This window comes from Danio rerio, chromosome 16 (genome assembly GCF_049306965.1).
Source record: "Danio rerio strain Tuebingen ecotype United States chromosome 16, GRCz12tu, whole genome shotgun sequence".
Classification (NCBI taxonomy): Eukaryota; Metazoa; Chordata; class Actinopteri; order Cypriniformes; family Danionidae; genus Danio; species Danio rerio.
The window spans coordinates 49,412,501-49,430,522 of record NC_133191.1 but is presented as its reverse complement, the minus strand read 5'-3'; the positions used below and the strand labels follow the sequence as shown (position 1 = coordinate 49,430,522).

Here is an 18,022-nt window from a genome sequence, read left to right as displayed (position 1 = left end):
AAACATTAATTTTAGGAAAAGATAAGGGAGGGCTACGTCTCCCAAATTTAAGATATTATTATTGGGCTGCTCAGCTCACAGCTATAGTGGACTGGATAAACAATGAGGCTGAAAGAGGATGGGTGAGCATGGAACAGGGTTCTGTACCAAATGTACCTCTTTCAGCATTAGCCTTTATGACACAACAATCTCAAAAAAAGATTCAAATAAAAAATGAGTGTGTTAAACAGACTCTGAGAATTTGGACAACAGTTAAGAAAAAACTAAGAGGAATGGCAACCGTATCAAGAGTTATGTCTATAGCAGATAACCCTGATTTCTTACCATCCAAATGGGATGCCACTTTTAAAACATGGTGCGATAAGGGACTTATGATAATTGATCAGTTATTTAATGAAAACACTATGCACTCATTCTCTTATCTTAAAGACAAATTTATGTTGTCGTCAAGTGATTTCTTTCGATACTTACAATTAAGAAGCTATATTACAAATCATAAAGAAAAGGAAATATTCAAAAAAGTCCCAACTAATGTGGAACAGTATTTTATTGATATAAAAAAACAAAAAGGATTGCATAAAAGACACATATCACAGATATATAATAGCCTAATTCTGGATTCAACAGATAACACCCTTCAAATTAAAGAAAAATGGGAATCTGAACTTAATGAAAAAATTGAGGATGATATTTGGGAAAACATATGTTCAGAAGCTCATAAGGGGATCAACAGCCATAACTGGAAAGAGTTTGACTGGAAAACAAAAATTAGGTTTTTTAGAACACCATTGATGGTCTCCAAATATACTAATCGTCCACAGTCAGAGGAATGCTGGAGGGGTTGCGGAAATGTGGGTAATCATGCACATATATTCTGGGAATGTCCGAAGATACTTGCATTTTGGCAAGGGGTAAAGATTGAGATAATGAAAATTATGCAGGTAGATCTACCTTTTACTCCCCTGTTTTTCTTGCTTGAAGGGATACCCCAGGATATATATAATAAAAACCAGAGATATATACTACATATACTTTTACTAAGTGCAAGAAAGACCATAACAATAAATTGGATGAAGCCACACCCTCCAACAATAGCACAGTGGATAGAAAAACTTGATTGTATATATAGAATGGAGTATATGACTGCTCAACTTCAACTAAAACTGGATATTTTTAAACAAAGATGGGCACCTGTTACGTTGTACCTGAATAGGACATAGTATTTCTAGCTCCTTTGAAACTGAAAATATTGTATGTTTTTTTTTTTTTGTAATTTTTTATTTACATCTGCGGCTACTGTCTTTTTTTATTTTTATTTTTTTATTTATTTATTATTATTTTTTGTTAATGACCGCTGCTGTCACTGAATGTTCTGTTCTGTAAAACGTTTTAATGTATAAAAATAAAGTTCAAAAAAAAAAAAAAAAAAAAAAAAAAAAAAAAAAAAAAAAAAAAAAAAAAAAAAAAAAAAAAAAAAAAAAACATTGACTATTTAATTAAATTAAGTGCAGTTTTAATTTAATATTCATCCTGAACAAATGCTGTTTGATTTTAATAAAATAATTTAATGTCCATACAAAGCCATTTTATACATTCATTATAACATTTTATTTATTATTATATTTTTTTATTTTAATTATTTTTGGGGGGGTTTCACCTTTATTTTGATAGGACAGAGAGAGAATTGACAGGAAAGCATGGGAGGCATAGAGAGGGGAAGGATCGGCATAGGACCGCGAGGCGGAATCGATCTAGGGTCGCCACGGGCACCGGAGTGCATGTGTCGACGCACTAACCACTACACCACTGGCGCTGACTATAATTATATATTTTTTACTTATTTTTTTAAATATACTTTTCAACAAGCCACTTTTTTTTACATTCTTTTTCATTAATTCTTTTTAAATATGTATTTACAATTACATTCATCAACAACAATGTTTACAGTTCTTCTATCAGGCATAATTTTATATTTTCCTTAATTTAATTTCTGTCTTATTTTATTATGTGTTTTTTTTTTTAGGGCTCACATTTATATGAACAAGCAGCCAATAAGAGATCTCAGGAACATTGTGTACAGTAAAGCCCAACTTTTTTCCAAGATCCAAGGTATGCAAGATGAATTAAACTGATGTTTGATGATTTCTGTCCCTTAGTTCTGTGTGGCTGCTCTCCTGATTACAGAAATTCACAATAAACAAACAAACAAAATTCACAAACAATGATGCACATCAGGAAGATTTACCCATATCTTCTGTTAGAATGAACCAAAAATAAATGAAAATAAACAAATCTCTTAAAATATTTACACAAAAAGGGCATACTATTGTATTCATGCATGATTCAAAGATTTAGAATTAGCCCAAACCTTACAAATGCAGCCACTCATGTTTTTAGGCTTTTTGTTTAAAATAATAATAATAATAATAATATTTGTAAAATAAAAATAATGGCAATAAAAAAAAACTGTCCCAGATAAACAGAGAGACACTGGCCAGGATTATTTCAGGCTTGTTTTGTCGTGTTGTTATCTAGCTCTGCATGTGTCACACAGTGCTGTAGTTTCCTGATCAAGCCAATTAAGTTTATTTTTCTTTGCTATTCTGAGATCGTTCTGCCTGGACATGTGGGTGGCTTCTCAAGAAACTGTTGCGTTGTGGGTATTTAATTGGGCCTTGTTTGGTTTTTCCCCCTCATGGTGATCAAATTTTTTAGCATAATCTCAGAGGTGCAGTTGTGTGTGTGTTGATGTTTCTAGAAGTCTGTAAATAGCACTGCATCGTTTATCAGTTTTTTTTTATCAGTAATTTTAGGGTGAACTATCTCATAATACAGAATTTTAGAGTAAGTTTATTGTGACAGGGGTGACATGGTGGCTCAGTGGTTAACACTGTCGCCTCAGAGCAACAAGGTTAGTGGTTTGAGTCCTGACTCTCCCTGTGTTTGCGTGGGTTTCCTCTGTGTTTTGTGGTTTCCCCCACAGTCCAAAGACATGCGCTATAGGTGAATTGAATAAACTAAATTTGGCATAGTATATGTGTGTAAATGTGTGGGATGTTTCCCAGTACTGGGTTGCAGCTGGAAGGGCATCCACTGTGTAAAACATATGCTGGAAAAGTTGGCAGTTCATTCTGCTGTGGCAACCCCTGATAAATAAGAAACTAAGCTAAAGGAGAATGAATGAATGAATGAATGAACAAACTTCTTAATCATTGTAAAACATAATTACAACTGTGGCAACTCCTCCATGGAGCTGCTTAAAATGACTAGAGTTCTCGTAAAGTACACACTGTTAGCAATTAGCAAAACAAGAGCTCTGATATCTGATAATCCAGTTCTCATAAAGATTATTCGACTTCCTAATAATAAATTGAGCTGCACAAACTTATCTAATAAATAAAGCACTTAAACGAGACACAATCTAAATAACAACAACAAAAAATAACACGAGCACAAATAAACAGGCTGGTTGACAAAAGTGAGGAGTTTGGTTGCGAGCCAAGCGCTTCTGCTGAACAGCGCAAGCGTATGCCTTTTAAATGTGGCGGACCAGCTCCTGATTGGTGCACCGAGTGTGTAATAATGGGGATGGACAGCCTTCTCGACCAATGGTTGCACAACTAGGGCAGGACAGAGTACACAACAGAAAAGAGAAGAGGAAGCGAAACAGAAAACAAACACAAAACACCACAAAACATAGAAAAGATATTTTGGATTAAATCCAGGAGCTCTCTCTTATTTCATAGACAGAAAATGTCCAGAGACGAAAAAGCCAACACTCAAAAAGTCCAGAAAAGCAACCAAATGCATTGTCCAAAAATTTTAAGAGTAATAAAACGAAGCTCCAAAAACACTTTTCTGCACACAAAAATCATATAAATATAAGCATTTTTGTCAGACAAAGACAAACAAAAACAGTTTTAAATTTTATCTAAAATCTTGGCTAATAATTTTGACCTTAAAATGGTTTTTAAATAATCAAAAGCTGTTTTTATTCTAGCTTAATTAAAACAAGACTTTATCCAGAAGAAAATATATTATAGGAAATACTGTGGAAAAATTCCCTGCTCTGTTAAACATCATTTGGGAAATACTTAAAAAAGAAAATTTACAGGAGGGCTAATAATTCTGACTTCAACTCTGTATGAAAGAACAAGGTCAATAAGGTTTATGCGGAAGCATGCTAATAGGACTTTTAATTTGCCTAACCCTGGGTTAAACACTTCCGGTGAACTGAATGCCATTGCAAAATCGGCACGTTTAAGGTCTGTTTTCTTTAAAAATCAGAGATCTCCACTGGCTGAGTGATATCTGATATAAAGTGGGTCTCAGATTGTACAAGAAGCACTGCATTACATTACATTTATCCCCGCCATGTCTTTATAATATGAGCATTTATTTTACCCCAGTATGTTCAACAGAGCTTCTGTGCCAATTCTGATGGGCGCGTGTTTGTCTTGTTTTACGCTTGAGCAACTGAATGAATGCCGAAGTCTATTTAACTGATTTTCTTTTAATTACATTAATACATCGATGCTGTAAAAGGAACTGTATAAAATCCTTGAAAGTGACAGAATGTTTAATTCCTCCTGAGGACTTGAAACCCACAATTATGTTGTACATAAACGAAGCATGGCAAAGAGAATGGGACAACTGCATAAATAATTATTTACATGAAATTATCCCGGAAATAAATAAAAGACACTTGGAGAATGATCATTTTGAGACCAGGAATGAACAAACTGTCTATACTAGATGTCGTATTGGACATTCTTTGCGGACTCATTTGTAATTACTCAACAACGAAGACCCACCTAAATGTAATTACTGCCAGGCCGCTCTTACCATGAAACATATTTTGTTGGAACGTGGAAGTTTGAATACAATTAGACAAAGTTTCTTTAAGGAGCCTACTTTGATGGACATTTTTAAAAAGGCACCACCAGGAAGAATCTTAAATTATTTATCATTAATTGAATTGAAAAATCATAATTAACTTTGAATATATTTTTGTGTGAGTTTTATTTATTTATATTTTATATATTTGTCTAAGTAACTTTTTATTGTAATATTAATTTGTTTTTATCATGTAATATTTTCATGTATATCCATTTTGCCATGAAATAGGCATAAGTTGATGTGGAAATAAATGAATGAATGAATGAATGAATGAATGAATGAATGAATGAATGAATAAGGTCAATGTACTAGCTAATATGGGTTCATAGAGGACAATTACCAGGTTGTGAGTTTATCGATTTTCTGTCTGAAAACACAAACGGCTAGAATAAATTTGGCAGCAGAATGATGAAAGATTACTGTAGCTCCAGACTTTGAACTTGAATCGATCCAAATCCTAGTGGAGACCTTATATACGACACTTCCCCTGTTATTAATCAGTGCAGAACATCTTATGCATACAAAATCTCTGATAATGTGTACATTAACAGGCCCTGTAATGATTCATTGCATATGATGTACAGTATAAGATTGTATTGAATTCAGAGTGACTGCACTGAAGGTTTTAAATGCTCAATGTTTCTGTTTCTTATGTTAAAAATATTGTGTAAAAACGCTCTGATTTATTAGTACACAGTTGAGCCGGATTATATAAACTGATAGCATTAAACTCATACTCATACTCATAATGGCACGTTTAATGATAGCAGTTTTCTGTGTTGATCTGAGGTGATATTTCAATAGCTATAAGTCTTTCTGATGTTATTTAACTGATCTACATGCGTTTTATTAGTATTTGCATCACCCTAAAATTAAACTTTGAATTGAACCTCAGTTGTTTGTTCGTTCAGTGGACTCCAAATGTAACAATTACTTTATATAACAACTGTCAACAGCATAATTTGTGGCGGCATGGTGGCTCAGTGGTTAGCACTGTCACCTTATAGCAAGAAGGTTGCTGGTTCGAGTCCCAGCTAGGCATTTCTGTGTGGAGTTTGCATGTTCTCCCTGTGTTGGTGTGGGTTTCCTCTGGGTGCTCCGGTTTTCCCTACAGTCCAAAGACAGGCGCTCTTGGTGAATTGGGGTAAATAAAATTGGCTGAAGTGTATGGGTGTTTCCCAGTACTTGGTTGCGACTGGAAGGGTATCCACATGTGCTGAAATAGTTGACAGTTCATTCCGCTGTGGCGACCCCTGATAAATAAAGAGACTAAGCCGAAGAAAAAAAGCAATGAATGAATGAACAGCATCATTTTTGAAAATACTGTGATGTTGGGAAAACTCATTCCTGCATAGATTAATACAAGTGTACGTACTAATTAATTATTCAAACGCTGATTAATGGTTTATTTATTATTAAATAATTTGTAGTTCTTGTAGTCCTTTTTTCATTTTTTTTTTTCATTTTTACTTTTCTTTTTTTCTTAGTGTTTCATTATTTTCTTTTGTCTTTTTTAGTTTTTCTTTCTTTTAATCTTTTTTTGTCTTTAGTTTTTCTCTAATTTCTTCTTAGATTTTACTTCTCTTTTCTTAGTTTTTGTCTTTGTTTTATTTGTTTGTTTCATTTTTCTTTTTTGTTTGTTCTAACTCTTTCTTTTTTTCTTTTTTTCCTTTCTTTATCCTTTTCATTTCTTTCTATCTTTTTTTCTTTCTCTTTCTTTTCATTCTTTCCTTTTTTCTTTCTTTCATTTTCTTAGTTTTACCCTCTTTTTTTGTTTTTACTTTCTTTTTCAAAAGTTTTCTGTTTTCTTTGTCTTTCATTTTCTGTTTTTTCTTTGTTTTTTTTCTTACTTTTTCTCTTTCTTTTTCATTCTTTTGCTTTCTTTCTTTCTTTTTTGATTCTTTTTATTTCTTTCATTTTCATTTTCTTTCTTTCATTTTCTTAGTTTTTCTTTCCTTTTCTTATAGTCTGTCTTTTTTTCTTTTACTTTTCTTATTCTTTTCTCTTTTTTTCTTAGCCTTTATTTCATGCTTGTTTTCTATTTCTGTTTCTTAGTCTTTTTTCTGCCTGTCTTTCTTTTTGTCTTTCTTTAATTTTCTTAGTTTTTCTTTTTTTCTTAGTTTCTTTTCCTTTTTTCTTTCCTTTTTTCTTCCTTTAATTTTTTTTGTTTTCTTTTTTTTCTTAGCTTTAATTTTTATTTACATTTACTAACATTTTTAGTTCTTTTTTAGTTCTTTTTAGTTCTCATTTTTAGTTCCTTTTCCTAGTCTATTTCCTTTTCTTTGTTTTCATCTTTTTTTCTTTTTTTCTTTCTTTCTTTCTTTCTTTCTTTCTTTCTTTCTTTCTTACTTAGTTTTTCTTTTTTTGTTTCTTAGTTTTTCATTCATTTTTTGTTTTTCCTTTCTTTTTCTCAGTCTCTTGCCTTCTCTTTGTTAATTTGTTTTTCTTAATTTTTCTTTCTTTCTTTCTTTCTTTCTTTCTTTCTTTCTTTCTTTCTTTCTTAATCTTTTCTTAATATTTTCTTAATCTTTCTTTTCTTTCTTGTTGTCTTTATTTTTCTTATTTTCTCTCTCTATTTCCTTAATCTCGCACTATTATTAAACTTGAACTTAAACACTAAAACCTGAACCACACTGTTCCAGTTACTGAACCACACTGTTCCAGTTACTATGACCATTTATGTGAAGCTGCTTTGACACAATCTACATTGTAAAAGCGCTATACAAATAAAGCTGAATTGAATTGAAAATTATGTTTATTTTTCATTCTTTTAAAACCTGTTTAACACGTTTTAATCACTGTTTTTATTTGTTTTTACTTTCTAATACTTGTATCTTTTATCCCTGTTTATGTAAAGCACTTTGAACTACGATTGTGAATGAGATGTGCTTTATAAATAAACCTGTCTTGCCTACTTCTCTTAGTCTTAACTTCTTGCTTGTTTTTTGTTTCTGTTTCTTAGTGTTTGTTTTTTATTTGTTTGTTTTATTTTCAAAATAACTCCCTTATTTATAACAGCTAACAACATTGGCCTTTATTTATATATTTAATCAGAAGCTAAAATTAGTTTTTCTTTAATATTACTGTTTAAAATCTAAAGTCAACTTGATATGCCAATAATACTATAGAAAGGCATGTTTATCATAGCAAGACAAAATAAATCAATTTTAAACCCCCAGCACATTTGACCGTAAACATGCCCTCTCAGAAATATTCAAGCTTCCAGTCGAATCAGCAGTTTTATGCCAGCATGCCATTAATAATAATAACAACACTGGACTATTGCTATTATTAGCAGCACACATCTTATTGTTAGCTCAGTATTTACCCTTCTACAGCATTCATTAGGGCTGTGCGTATATTTATGCATGCAGCTTTATTTACTAGTGCTGAAATGCTGCAGTCTTCCTGCTATTGTCCGAATGATTATCTTCACCTGAGTGACAAGACGAGGCTTTACATTTAAAATCAGATGCTCACATTTACCCCACCTTTGTTTTGACTACATACTAATGCTCATACGCAAATATAAATGCTCAAACAGCATCGTTGACCACGTCAGAAGAACAATAGCACTATCCCACAAACATAAACTTGACTGAAGCCGTGTTGATAAAATGCAGTCAACAGAAAGTTCAAACCAATATCCCAGCGCAAGTCCAAGTTTACAGTGACCTGTTGCGCTCCCAGTTTGAAGCCAGATATTTTGTCTTTGACTATCCTGTGTGTCAAGCAACATTGTAGTAAGAGACGGCACTTTCCTTCCTCTTATACACAAGTAACACGTACTGGGAAACTATATATAGCTCGTCTTGTCTATTCTGAACTACAAAGTGTATTCGTTATGGATATGGGCTCCAGTGCCAAGTGGCTTTTCCAGGATCTGTTAACATCAAAGAAATGGAGTGTAGTATATACATAGCTGAAACCTGTTACTGTTAATCTCATCAGCGCATTGTTAAAAGGGATAGGTTACGCCAAAATGGACATTCATACACATTTTTGCTACTAAACTTCCATGACTTTTCCAAGACTTTTCCAGAGGTACATTTTCATTGCGTACTATTTCATGTAATGTCTACAGGTAAATAATAAGAAAAGCAATGGTGTTCAAATTTATTACTGCGTATCATGGAACACGCGGCAATCTATGTTGTTTAAATTTGTTTATATATTGATTTTGATAATGCTAACACAGCACTAACAATGTGAGAGCAAGTTTTTAGCCAAGGACAGAAAATAAATAAAAACAACTAGTTTATATTCAAGTTAGGGCTGCACAATATATCAATTTGAGCATCAATATCGCATTGTGTGCATCCGCAATATTCACATCGCAGGATATGCAATGTTGGGATTATAGTTAAATACAGAGTTTAATCATAACACAGTAAAACATTATCTTCTGCTTTCATTTTTTAAAAGATTACTTGCCATTTTCATTACACTCTTGATTTGTTTCATTTATAAGATTTCTTTTTTTTAAGGAACACAAAAAGAATATAGGCTAATTTAATAACTCCTATAGTATTGAAACTAGTAAAGTGTGAATAAATAGTGAGAACATTTTAATCTTGAACTGTCCCTTTAAGGCCTGTGACTGTGCAGCCTGATCTCACTAGAAAATGGTAAGTATTTTCAACACAATCTCATGGCAATTCGTAACTTTTTCATTTAGTGGCTAATTCGTATGAATTCGTACGATCTAATTCGTATAATTTAGTACGATTTGCTTATCCCCCAATGACGGTTGGGGTTAGGGGTGGGTTCAGGTGCCACGCCTCCTTTTTAAAATCGTACCATTTCATACGACTGAACTCGTACGAATTCGTACAAATTAGCCACTAAACTGGCAAAACGTAAAATACTTACGTTTTCTCGTGAGATCAGGCTGGTATTTTACGTTTTGCTAGTTTAGTGGCTAATTTATACGAATTCGTACGAGTTCAGTCTTACGAAATTGTACGATTTTAAAAAGGAGGCGTAACCCCACCCCTAAACCCAACCGTCATTGTGGGATGAGCAAATCGTACTAAATACGAATTAGCCATTAAATCAAAAAGTTACAAATTGCCGTGAGATTGTGTTGGACTGTGTGAACATTTCAATATGTCAAATGTTAAAACATCTGGCCACAAGACATTTTTTGTAACTTTGATAAAGATTTAATATTATACAATGAAGACTATGCAGTGTTGATTATTCAATATCTGCACCTGAATAGTGAATACCTGAAAACTTGATATTTTTTTTGTCTTTGCTATATTTTATTTATCTATACTTGTCATTTATTTGTTATATATTATTCAAAATTCACTCCTCTACAAACCCCCCCAATCAATCCAAATAAACCTGTTAAATCATCTGGGGAAATTGTATTTACATCGAAATATACACAGAAATACAAAATATCGTAATGTCAGATTTTTCCAATATAGCGCAGCTCTAATTCAAGAATACAGATATTTGTTAAACTAATTTTATGACTTTTCCAAAACGTTTTGGGTTTTTCAGTTTTTCCAGAACTTTTCCAGGCCTGGAAAATGCTATATCAAAATTCCATGACTGGTCCAGGTTTTCCATGACTGTATGAACCCTGGACAATTGTGTTGATTTGTGAAACTTTTTTACAATATAATATAATATAATATAATATAATATAATATAATATAATATAATATAATATAATATAATATAATATAATATAATACAATACAATACAATACAATATAATATATAATATAATATAATATAATATAATACAATACAAAATAATATAATATAATATAATACAATACAAAATAATATAATATAATATAATATAATATATTCGCTGTGTAAAAAACGTGCTGGATAAGTTGGTGGTTTATTCCGCTGTGGCGACCCCGGATTAATAAAGGGACTAAGCCGACAAGAAAATGAATGAATAATATAATATAATATAATATAATATAATATAATATAATATAATATAATATAATATAATATAATATAATATAATATAATATAATATATAGTTTAAGTTAAATTTAGTTTAAGGTTCATTCATTCATCAAGTCATTTTCTTGTCGGCTTAGTCCCTTTATTAATCTGGGGTCGCCACAGCAGAATGAACCACCAACTTATCCAGCATATGTTTTATGCAGCGGATGCCCTTCCAGCTGCAACCCATCTCTGGGAAACATCCATACACTCTCATTCACACTTATACACTACGAACAATTTAGCCTACCCAATTCACTCGTACTGCATGTCTTTGGACTGTGGGGGAAACTGGAGCACCCAGAGGAAACCCACGCAAACACAGGGAGAACATGCAAATTCCACACAGAAATGCCAACTAACCCAGCCAAGGCTCGAACCAACAACCTTATTGCTGTGAGGCGACAGCACTACCTACTGCTCCACTGCATCGCTTAATTTTTAGTTTTAAGTTAAGTTAAATTTAGTTTAATTTTGTTTTATTTTTACATTTTAGTTTAGTTTACGTTTTAGTTTAGTTTAGTTTCAGTTTTTGTTTAGTTAAAGTTTAGTTTTAGTTTAAGTTAAATTTAGTTGAAGTTTTAGGTTAGTTTAGTTTATTTTAAAAATGTTGTTTAGTTTAAGTTAAATTATAGTTTAAGGTTTATTTTTAGTTTAGTTTCAGTTTTAGTTTCAGTTTTTAGTTTAGGTAAAGTTTAACATTATTTTAATTAAAGTTTAGTCTAAGTTTTTTATTTTTTTATTTTAGTTTAAGTTCAATTTAGTTTAAGGTGTTGTTTAATTTTAAGCTTAAATTCAGTCTTAGTTTATTTTATTTTAGGTTTAGGTAAGTTTTCGTTCAGGAATATGTGTTTATTATGTGAAAATGTTGATGAGTCAGAAAAATAAAAATTAAAGTTCAGATCCAAAGTTTACACAAACATGTAATTTTAATCGGTTTCAAAAGACGTAATGCATAAAAATATTACAGAAACAAGGTCTGCTTCTTATGGTTGGATTATCTAGTGAATAAATACACTTCAATATTTTGGTTTCAAATCAGTGATGATTGGCAAGTCTGCATTAATGAAATAAAATCAATAGCATTGCTGTCGTGCCATTGCACACAATCCGCATGTAATCAGCATGTTGATTGGTGTAATTTCAGGCCGTGTGTCAGACATCAGTCTACCGTACGCCAGCTCTTCCTAAAGCATCAGTTCACGCCCAGCACAGTCTACTCGTCCAGACAATAATCTGCGTGTGTGCGTGCGTGTGTGCGTGCGTGTCTATGTGTGCGCTTCTCACCAGCGTGTTTTTACTACATGTCAGCACTACGCCACTGGCTCCAGACTAACACCCCATTGTCTGTGCAACTATTGTTTGTTTACTAGACTGAGGGAAGGACAAAGACGGGAACAGATGCTGGTCTACACTTTTGGGAGCTGGCGTCGTGTGGCATCCCAAAACTGAAGGGTGTGGGCTCATTGTTTTGGGGGGTCTTAAAAGGGAAGTTCCGTCTCTCTGGAGATTTTGACTTTTTGAGAAAGATCATCCAGCGTAATCTCACTAGGAGACGTAACTGTTTCACATTTTGTCAGTTAAATAGTGGTTAATTCGTATGAGTTCAGTCGTACAAAAAGGTATGATTTTAAAGGAGGTGTGGCACCAAACCCCATCCCTAAACCCAACCATCATTGGGGAATAAGCAAATCATGCTAAATTGTACGAATTATGAAGACCGAAAGGGTTAGTTCACCCAAAAATGTAAATGTACTGCTTATTTACTCTCACTCAAGTGCTTTCAAACTTTTATGAGTTATTCTGTTGAACCCTAAAAGATATTTTGAAGAAAGCTGGAAGCTAATAGGAAGAACAAAACTAGAAGTAGGCATGTGATGATAACCGGTTTCAAAGTTTACCACGGTTTGGAAAGGTCAAGGGGCCCTATCATACACCCGGCGCAATGCAGCGCAAGGTGCGATGCAATTGTTGTTTGCTAGTTTCGCCTCGCTAACACATGCTTAATACACACAGGATGTAAAGCAATACACAAATATCTTTACATATGAAAAATAATTAAAGGATTATAATATAACAAAAATTATTCTTTTCGAGCCGACATAAATATAAAACCAAACTTTTTCAATTTATTCATAACTATTTGCTTTGGTAAAGTGTTACCATTTTTAGCAGTACTATTTATTATATGCATATTTATATTTGTTTTATTAAAAACAAGCTTAGATTTGTCCACCTGTCAGGTTTCAGACCATATGGGGCACTGCATGTGTATTTTAATAACTTTTTTTTGACAACACTACGTTGTCACTACGTATTGTTCGTTTATTCGTTTGCTGGAAATTAGAACTGAATTAGAAATAGTTTTGACACAAATCTTTGTGCTTAACAAAAAAAATAAATTATTTTTAGGCTAATGGATGTCTGTGCTTACAACACGTTTCCCTATCCATGGGAGTGAAAGCAAAAGTAAAGAATAAGGAGCTTCTCTCCCATTCTTGCGCTGCAGATGCTCTGTTTAACTGTTTTCTCTCTAGTGAAGTATTTCGTTTTTCCACTTACAAAGTCGTCATGTAAATAGCAAATGCGCCATGGCGCGACGCAACTGACTCTTATAGGGAATGGGAGACGAGACTCTGATTGGTTTATTCTCAAAACACACCTATAACTCATTAAGAAAATAAGCTCAACCCTATTAGACCATGCGCCACGGCGCAAAGTGGATTTTTCCTTCCTTAAAATAGCAAAAGTGGATTCTGACACGCCCTTAATGCATTTGCGCTTTAGACTTTGTGCATGGATCTTCAAAATAGAGCCCAAGGTTTTAAAACCACTAAAACTTTGTTATACTGTTTTTACTGTTACTTTCCTTACTATATGTTTTTTTTTGTTTTACTCTACATCAAAAGCTACTTGTCATGAAACATTTGAAAAGTAAATCTCTTATAAACCAACATCTAAACATGCTACAGACCTGAACAGTGCAGAGACTTTAAATCCTATTGAGGTAGGTAGTAACGAAGGTGGACAGTTTACTTCATTGTATTTACTTTAGTGAAATTGTTGGTTAACTTGTACGTTTTGAGTACATTTAAATATGCACACTTTTGCTCTAACTCAAGTACATTTATTTAGTGGAAAAACTGTACTTCAAGAGTTCACACTTAGCTAATGATTGATTATAATGCGTGTTTGGCATGCTCTCCCGGGAGAGAGCCCTGAGCTCAGAATATCCTCGAGCCAACAAACGTCATGTTGTAGTTAAACACTGTTAAGTGATTCCCAGAGAAATTCTGCGCTCGCTGCATGTAACGTTAACTTACATTATGCCAGCTCACTATCCTCGGTCCGTTCTTAATTTTGATAAATAAAATGTCCAAGAAACGCAGCGAAAATGGACCTCATCAACCTTTAGTATGGACATTTCTCAAAGAGGGAATAACAAAAATCTTACGACGGTGTGTGGGAGCTCCAGTGCCTAGCAAAAGCACTATTGTGATCGATGGCCCTTGCTTGTTTATTAATGCCTGTGACAGCAGTGACGTCATTTTGACAGTAGAGTTCGCACTTTTGATTCGTACTAGTAATCAGGTTGTCGTGTCCGTAGTGAAACAGTATTTCGTGTTTGCAAAGTAAAATGTCGAATATGCATCCTTTCTAATTGCAATTTTTGGAATTGTAACCTCGTAAAATCACCAGTACGTTCCATTTTCCTTTATGTTTTTATAAATATTTATGACAGCGATTTTATTCCATATAAGATGCTATTATGAAGTAGTCAATTTACTTATGGTGTATGTCTTTTAGAGGGTAGGAGGACACCGGAAAACTCACGTGTATATGTTGAGAACATGCAAACTCCGCACAGAAACGCCGACCTGCACAGAATGCGGCCGAACCAGCGGCATTCTTGCTGTGAGGCATCAGTGCTAACCTCTGGGCTGCCGTGCCGCCCTATCAGAGAAGGGGAGGAGTAGGGATGGAAGGGGGATTCTTCAAGATCAAGATGAAGATGACTGGAGTAGAAAGCTCTAGTTATTAATAGTGTGTCAGTATTCGTCTGATTTATGCAATATACAGAGCTGATGCAGTACCAGCTGTGTTCAATCAAAAGCATGTGATCACCAAAGCACGCGGTACCAAAATATATCTTGAAATAAAATACAGTGTGTTCAATGGGGGGAAATGTCATTGTTTGTTTACTGAAACATTTCAAAAGAACATATTTTAGAGCAGTAAATCACAATACTGTGATATCTCATAAAACCATGAGATTTTTATTTATGTTGTCAGAATAATAGGGGCACATGCCTATAAAGAAGTCAGTGGGTTAGGGTTAGGCTAAAGGTTTCCAAGGTTTTTATCAAACTATCGTTGTTAGCAGAATAAAAAAACTCAAAGATGTTTGGAACAAGTGAAAGGCCAGCAATTGATCGAATTTTCTAATAGACTTTTTGGGTGCACTGTCCCTTTAAAACGCACTAAATAAGAACTCACAGCAGGCTTCTTTTCATCTCCCCTGGCCAGCTTTGAAAGCACATGCTCCCTCATAATGAACGAAAATGACAGGGGCTGATTATCACGCTGATACGAGCTCCTAAATGGGTGGACTGCAGTCCCAGAGGCTCAGAGGACTCTTGCATGGGGCCGTGCATCGCCTCTGATTGACCTGCTATCAAGCGTGGAGGTGCTGGGAATCAGTGCGCGCCGCTCGGCCCTTATTGCAGATAAGGTCGGAGGTGTGGAGGTTTCTCGGAGAGAACAGGAGTGGCACTGATCGCGCAGTTGGTGGCAAAACCAGATTACAGGATGCCTTTGTTCAGTGTTTGGAAAAATATTGTCTCTTAAAGGGATAGTTCACTCAGAAATTAAAGTTTAGTGGCGCTGATCATGCAGTTAGTGGCAAAAAAATGTCTTTTGTTGCTATTTTGAGTATGTAGAAAAAATATTGTCCCTTAAAGGGATAGTTCACCCAAAAATGAACATTTACTCATTGTTTACTGGACCCTCAAGTGCTTTCAAACCTGTTTTAGGTTTTTTTTTTTTTTTTTTTCGTCCTGTTGAACAGAAACAAAGATATTTTGAAGAATGCTAGAAATTGGTAACCATTGACTTCCACATTAACAACAAATACTATGGAAGTGAATGGTTACCGGATGTAATGGTTACTGGAAATTAGAGCTGAATTTAGAAATGGTTTTGACACAAATCTTTGCGCTTAACAATCGAAATTAATTATTTATAGGCTAATGGATGTTTGTGCGTACAATACGTTTCCCTATCCACGGGAGTGAAAGCTAAAGTAAAGAATGAGGAGGGTCATCTCTCATTCTCGCGCTGTAGATGCTGTTTAACTGTTGTCTTGCTAGTGAAATATTACGTTTTTCCACTTATAAAGTCCATCATGTAAATAGCAAATGTGCTATGGCGCGACTCAACTGACTTTTAAAGGGAATGGGAGATGAGACTCTGATTGGTTTATTCCCAAAACACACCTCATTAAGAAAATTAACTCATTAAGAAAATTAGACCATGGGCCATGGCATAAAGTGGATTTTTCCATCCTTAAAATAGTAAAAGTGGGTTCTTACACGCCCTTAATGTGTTTGTGTCCTGCGCCCTGTGCTTTGCACTTTGCGCATGAATCGTCAAAATAGAGCCCTTAGTGTACATGTTCAATGAAGTGTATTTACCACTTCAGGTGAGGTTTCAAGCTAGCCATACTTTTGCCAGATATGATGTATACACACAGATCACTGATTGGTCTGAGACAATTGTCACTACCTGTGCCATTGGAGACACATGAGACACTATAGTTAAATAATCAGCAGCAGCCACTGCAGAGCTGGCACAACTAAAGCGATAACACCACAGAATTTAATTAGTACTGAACTGCTATGGAAATGCGAACCGAGCCAACAACCTTTGAAACCTTCATTTTTAAGAGCGTATTTTTCATTAACTGATATAATGTTTGCTGTTAGATTTGCTGCAATTTTACAGTTATTGACTGCAAAACTGGCCAGTAAAATACCGCATATATTATTTACAGTTCACTACTATAATATGCACTGCATGTGCATATGTGGGTCTTTTCAAAACTTTTACAATAACTTACTGCATATCAGGAATTTGCGGTATTCTGCTGTAATCAAATTAACAAAGTTCTGCTACTGTAGTAAAAACAAGACTGGTAATGAAAAATAATAATCACTTGTTTGGAATTTTTTAAATTCAATAGTAAATAATAAAAAATAAATGTTTTGTAGTGCTACTGTAAAATGGAAATAAAGGACAGTAAATTAATGTAAAAACTGTCATACTGTAAAATAAATTTGTGGTATTTTGCGGTAAGGCTGTTTTACTGTGAAATGAAATTACGGTAGGGCCTTGCTACGGTAAAACACACTTACAGGTAAGTTGCTGTAAAGGGGAAGTTGCAGTAATTTACCGGCAGATCAATTCATCGTTATTTCTATAGCACTTTTACAATGTAGATTGTGTCAAATCAGCTTAACATAGAAAATTATAGATAATTGAAACTGTGTCAGCCCAAATTTCGGAGTTGAAGTATAGTTCAGTTCAGTGTGGTTTAAATTTCACTGCCGGAAATACAAACACTGAAGATGCACAGCTCCACAAGTCCTAAACCATGCAAGTCAGTGGTGAGGAACAAAATTTACCAATTGATGAAAGTGAAGGAAAAAAACAAAAGCTGGTCTTAGTTCCAGGCTCAGTTAGGCACGAGCATTTCTTCTTTAGCCAAGCAGAGCTGCAGACTTTGCTATTTTAGGTACTACCAGAAGCCCTGAGTTTTGAGATCTTAAAGCGCGGGTTAGATTGTAACAAGAAATAAGGTTGCTTAGATTAACAGGAGCTAGATTATTTAAAGCTCTATAATAAGCAATAGTTTACAATCAATACGGAACTTAACAGGCAGCCAGTGTAAGGAGGATAAAATTGGGGTGATATGATCAGATTTTCTAGATCTTGTAAGAACTCTGGCAGCTGCATTTTGTACTAGCTGAAGTTTGTTAACAGAGGATGCTGGACAACCAGCGAACAGAGCATTGCAGTAATCCAGTCTAGAAGTCATAAAAACATGGACTAGCTTTTCTGCATAGGAGATGGATAGCATACT

At 34.1% G+C, this 18,022-nt stretch overlaps 1 protein-coding gene across 1 annotated transcript in view; it reads left to right on the top strand.

Moving 5' to 3' along the window:
• ncam3 (neural cell adhesion molecule 3) overlaps window positions 1–18,022 on the top strand; it is a 59,309-nt gene that overhangs the window by 6,121 nt on the left and 35,166 nt on the right. Inside the window, exon 2 of the mRNA XM_073926714.1 lies at window positions 2,024–2,109. The gene's annotated coding sequence lies outside the window, so the exon portion shown is untranslated. The remainder of the gene's footprint in view (window positions 1–2,023; window positions 2,110–18,022) is intronic.